We start from the raw sequence: 6303 nt of genomic DNA, 5'->3' as shown, positions 1-6303 counted from the left end.
AATAGAATTATTCACAGGATTACTCTAGCCTTACAACATAATAGTTCATTCTTTTTATCCAGCTGGTTCTACAAGGGAAGTGCAAAATGGCAGTCTCAATTTCCAATTCAATGGAAACATTGTTGTGACTCTTGGTGAAAGCTTTCTTCCCTTGAAGACTAACAGCTCAAGGTTACAGGGATGAGTATCTAGAACACTTCAAGTGGGTTAATAGGTACAGCTGTGAAAAGAGATACTTCCAACCCTTGGTTCCAAGACCTCTGTGCCCTGCCTATGGAAGGAACAGCACCACACATTTCTCGATGATTCAAAGTATATATTGTATCCAATCAGACAGCACTCCAACTTTGCAGTTTTTTCTCTTAGCTGGCACTGTAACAATTTTCAGAACTTTATTCCATTATTCTATCAGGGTCCTGGACAATGAGATATTTGGTAAGCTAAATAAATGTTATGGACTTAAAACCTTTGCCACATTTCTTGTGCAGAAACAATATTTGTGTAGTGCCCTGTGATGGTAAATAAAGCATTCTATAAGTCTGTGAGTGATGATGCTGGCAGGAAAATGGAAGGCAGTGAAGACAATCTGTACCCAGAATAGGTGTTTTTCCAAAAGGACATAGCACCACTCCCCAGAAAATGAGGTTCCAAAGTCAGCAAGCTGCCATCAGGTAGTTGGCTGGTCTTCCTAGGAAATAGTTATTTTGGGGTGGGCCAGGTATTGACCTCTGCTTTTGGCAGGCTGCATACTCAACAGTGGTAGAAGAAAAACCAGCTTTAGTGAGTAGCTCATGCTGTGGATCCCATTCATAGTATCTTTTCTGCTGAGTATTATTTTGTATATTGTCCACTGAGCAACTACCAGGGTGACTGGGAATGAGGTTGACTCATGGGATATTCCTTATTGAGAACCCACTCAGCAATGGATATTGCTTTTTCTTTTTTCCCCACTAAAATTTTTTTTCCAATTTTACTGAGAAATAATCGACATACATCACTGTGTAAGTTTAAGGTGTACAGCATGATGGATTGATTTACATATATTGTGAAATGATTACCACAATAGGTTTAGTTAACATCCATTATCTCATTTAGATACAATAAGAAGAAAAGAAAAAAATTTCCCCTTGTGATGTGAACTCTTAGGATCTATTCTCTTAACCACTTTGCTATATATAATGCATCAGTGTTAACTACAGTGGTCACATTGTACATTACATCCATAGTACTTACTTATTTTCTACTTGGAAGTTTGTACCTTTTCACCACCATCCTCCAATTCCCCCTCCCCACAACCCTTTTTTGTTTTATGGTAACCACAAATCAGATGTCTTTTTCCATGAGTTATTTTTGTATTAGATTCCACGTGTAAGTGAAATCGTACAGTATTTGTCCTTTTCTGCTGACTTATTTCACTTAGCATAATGTCTTCAGGGTCCATCAATGTTGTCACAAATTGTAGGATTTTCTCATTTTTATGGCTGAATAATATTCCATTTTGTGTGTGTGTGTGTGTGTACATATGTGTGTGTGTGTGTATATATATATAACAATTTCTTTATCCATTCATCCATTGAAGGACACTTAGCTATTATAAGTAATGCTGCTATGAACATGGGGGTGCATATATCTTTTCCAGTTAGTGTTTTTTTTTTTCCCTTTGGATATATTCCCAGAAGTGGAATTGCTGGATCATATGATAGTTCTATTTTTAATTTTTTCTGGACCTCCATACTGTTTTTGTAACGGATGCACCAATTTATAATTCCTTCCAACAGTGCACAAAGTCTCCCTTTAGTCTACATCTATGCCAGCATTGGTTACCTTTTATCTTTTTGATGTCTTTTTTGGTTATCTCTTGTCTTTTTGAGGATGGCCATTCTAACAGGCATAAGGTGATAACTCATTATGGTTCTAATTTGCATTTCCCTAATGACTAGTGAATTTGAGCATCTTTTCATGAACCTGTTGGTACAGTGAAAAATTATTTTAAAATAATTTTTGAATAAGTAATGAATCTAAGAACAATGTGATATATTCTGTTAGGCTAGCGAGTGCAATATTCTGCCTATTTTATATGGTTGTATAGAATTGGAGAATCATCACTGAGTTAGATAAGGTGACCTCTAAGTTTCTTTCCAACTATAATATCCTAGATTGATATAGAGTACATTTCCCTGCCACAAAAAAGTTTCACACTCACGTTGCAAAATTGTAAACTGGGACTCAGATCACTCTACATTTGCAAATTGTTGGAAGATCACCAGTCCTGGGCTTCACTCCTAGTAGTTAGGGGTCACTCTTTCATGCTTAATTTCACCCTTGTGACTTTCAGAACTTTGTGAAAACAAGGCTGAGGGCAATATGAGGCAATTAGCTCACAAGAATGGAGGGTTCCTTTCAATGACATCTTTGTTTTCAGTTTTAATCTTTATATTGCTGTAAAACATGCACACATTTACTCTTTTAATTGGTCGGTGATCTGATTATCACAATTAAGTATGAGGTGTTCTGTTCCTTTTAACTTTTAAAATATGTTATTCACAACTTTCTAATTAAAAGTACCAATTCACGTCGGATGTGAAGGACAAGAACCAGTATAATGATCCATGAATTTTTTACTCCTATTTGTGCAGTTAATTTATTTCATGGAAATCATGGATTTTTCAGTTCACTGTCCATTTACACTCAGGGTAAAAGCATAAAGGTCAGTAAAGAATACTTAATGACCAGAAAAGCTGCTAACTAAGGGAATACAGAAAGTGTGAAATTGTACATTTTCATCTTTTCATTCTGCCTGGGAACATCTACATTTTGTTAAGTCTGATATTTAAAAAACATATCAAAGTTTGGCAAAATGTTCAAATTTCCCAATATGTGAAATGTGACAGGCTCTCAAATAGATTTTTGCCTAGCACCTTGTTTTAGGTATAAGGAAACACATAATTCCTGAGAATCAGCCAAGACAGTACAATGTTGGATGATAGAGAGTTGAATATATAAAGTTCAGCATTTTCCCAAGTGGGTTTAAACAGGCTTCCCTTAGGAACAGTTTCTGCCATGGAGTATTTATTACCTTGAATAATGTGACAGAAAGAAATGGAATAAGGAAATGATTTTTACTAAATAAAAGCAGCCATCAACTCTCAAAAGATAAACTATCCATATTTTAAGAAGAATACAGTTCACTAGAAAATCTTGGTGTCTTTTTTTTTTTTTTTTTTTTTTTTTTGCGGTATGCGGGCCTCTCACTGTTGTGGCCTCTCCAGTTGCTGAGCACAGGCTCCGGACGCGCAGGCTCAGCGGCCATGGCTCACGGGCCCAGCCGCTCCGCGGCATATGGGATCTTTCCCGGACTGGGGCACAAACCCGTGTCCCCTGCATCGGCAGGCGGACTCTCAACCACTGTGCCACCAGGGAAGCCCATTGGTGCCTTAATGACAATTTGGAGAAGCAGTTTTTATTTGCACTGTGCAAAGCAAGCACGCACATTCAGTTTTACAGCTCAAGTATCCAAATCTAGATGTCTAAAAATTGTCAAGATCTTCAAAATGGTCTTCCTTTTGTTAGTTCTGCCCAAACTAGAAGGGAGGCCAAACTACCCAAGCACAGGTTCAAAGTGCAGACAGGAATAGTAAATAAGAGTGGCTCTTAGAGAAACCAAGGCAGAAATGAAAGCTCTCTGAGACCCAGGGAACCTGTAGGAGCTGTCATGATTCACTGTGCTCTTATAAAACAGGAAGTCTAAATCACCGTTGTTGAGCTTCCAGAAAAATCAGTTGCTGGCTTTTTTCTTGGGAGGGGGCATTGGTTTTATCCTAATGCTTAAATCTGTAAGTAGGTGAAGATTACTATTCCATAGAGGCACATAACAAAGGAGCTATTTTTTTAGAAGCTAAAGTAGAAAAGGAGAATCCTTGCTGAAAATTGTTTCCCTGTCTCTAACCCATTTTTTTAGAAGCTAAAGTAGAAAAGGAGAATCCTTGCTGAAAATTGTTTCCCTGTCTCTAACCCAATTTTTTTTTTTCCCTAATGGAAATTATGGTCTCTTTTTGGGCCAAAAGTAGAGTTATTAGATTTGTTTCTCAGTGAAAAATTGAAATCTTGTTGGAGGAGGTAGAAAGCAAATATAGATGCAAAATAAAATTAAGGAAATGAATACCAATATATTTAAGTGCTTCTCTCTGAAAATCATTTGCTTGTTTAAAATGTCAAGTATCTATGCCCTAAATTCATTCTTAGGATATTAAAGTCTCTTTTACTTTAAGACAACTGTTTTCTTATTGTTAAAAAAATAAATAAAAATAATAATAATAAAAAGAATTACCACCGAGTTAGATTAGGTGACCTTTAAGGTTCTTTCCAACTGTAAAATCCCAAGTTGATGTATAGAATGTCTTTTATATAATATTATATATGTATTAGAAATAATGTTAAATATGTATTAGGTAAACAATATTATATAAACTATGTTATCACTTGGCAAACTCATGTAGTTTACTTTCATTATCAAATTGCTCACTTGTACTAAGCATCAAGAGAACTGTAATTTGTGATCTAGAATCTCTGTGGTTGATTTTGAAGACATACAGCCTTGATTGTAAAATCAATGTTTAAGGAGGGGGGCTCTGTACTATACAGATGTCACTGCTTTTATGGCCTCTGAATGTATTCTATTGCTTGTATGAATGGAATGTTTGAAGGCAACAAGAGATAATGTATTAGAAGCCATGTAAATCAGCATATAAGTATCAATTTCCAATGTGATTTCAGAGTATTGCTGTGAAATTCTATGTGATATCTCATAAGAGGTGTTTGTGGAAGTCAACATTCACAAATAATTCAGGAATGCTAAAAATTATTATGCACTTAGACAAATAACCTGTAAAATTCCCAACACCAGAGAAAGCAATAGTAATCAATGTCACTTATGACGTCATCTCCCTCACGGAGATATTCACTGCTTCACAGTTCACTGAATAAACTGTTTGGGGTTTAGCTTCATTAACATAAGTTGTCATAAGAACACTTAACTCAACCTAAATTGGAAAAATGGAAATGCTCAAATTAAACTCATATTTAACATATTAAACTTCTAGACGACACTCCCTTGACAGTGAATATAATTCACATGTCTTATATTTTTTATGTTTAGTAGCTCTTTCAGTTATCTGTTCCAAACACTTGAAAATGAATCGTTTACTTTTGTTCCTGCAATTTAAATAATGCAGTGAAGAGTAAACCTTATGTTTTTCTGAGAGTCTCAGTAAAATGCAATTTCATTTATTGGTCAAGAGGCTCATAAGAATGCTCCATCCAAAAAGCTTCATTTTACTGAGAAAGAAAAATAGATTAGATAACTTAACATTATTTTTTCAAATTTAATGTCTATTTTCATAAGGTAAATGATCCAAAACACATCTCCCTATTTTGAAAAGCACAATTTTAATTTCAATCGTGTGTGATTCTGACTCTGTGAGCTTCAGCCTTCATCTACTACTTTGAGTCTTGGGCACGAGTCACCTGCTGTTTAGGGTAGCGCTATCTCCCAGGAGCATGAGCTCCTGATACTGCGGCAGCCTTCTTCATATTTGCCATTTTTACTTCATACTTTTTCCTTATTTTTTGATTCAGCTTGCATCATCCTCTTTGGCAGAGTCAGCAGGAAATTCCTTTGATTCCAGGTACAGTGTTAGTCACTAAAGGAACTATTTTCAAAGGGAAACTCCTTATCTCCATGGGGCTATAACAGACACCCTGAGCAAATTTTTTCTTAGATCAATAAACCTGTACAACCCATCATCTTTAGGTCCCTATACAGTTATGGCTAGGACAGTGAAAACCATGAGAAAAAAATTGAAACCTATATAGTTTAAGTAATCTCTCTGTTGTTATACACATAACAGAGAGATTATGTGTTATAATAGTAACAGTGTGTTACTATAATAACAAGTGTGTTATACGCTGTCTTTCTATATATAATAGCCATGGTCCATACCTATATGTCTAGGGTATAAATTTCCTAATAGCACGATGCTGTCATTTCAGTAGATAGTCCTCATGATGCTATTTTTGTGAAATAGATATAGTGAGATATTAAAAAAATTCACTCCATATAGTCCCATCTTTATTATTAATAGCTTATGACAATGATATATTTATCAAAAAATGTTAATATTAAAGATTAGAGAACAAGAAAATAACCCTTTCATTTGGTTTATTAAAGGATAACAATATTCTTGAGTCATAAGATATTGGGACAATAAAACATCAATGCTAAATGTCAAATTATTAATGTGTCCA

Source organism: Tursiops truncatus, chromosome 11 (assembly GCF_011762595.2).
Source record: "Tursiops truncatus isolate mTurTru1 chromosome 11, mTurTru1.mat.Y, whole genome shotgun sequence".
Lineage (NCBI taxonomy): Eukaryota > Metazoa > Chordata > Mammalia > Artiodactyla > Delphinidae > Tursiops > Tursiops truncatus.
This window is presented reverse-complemented; position numbering follows the sequence as displayed.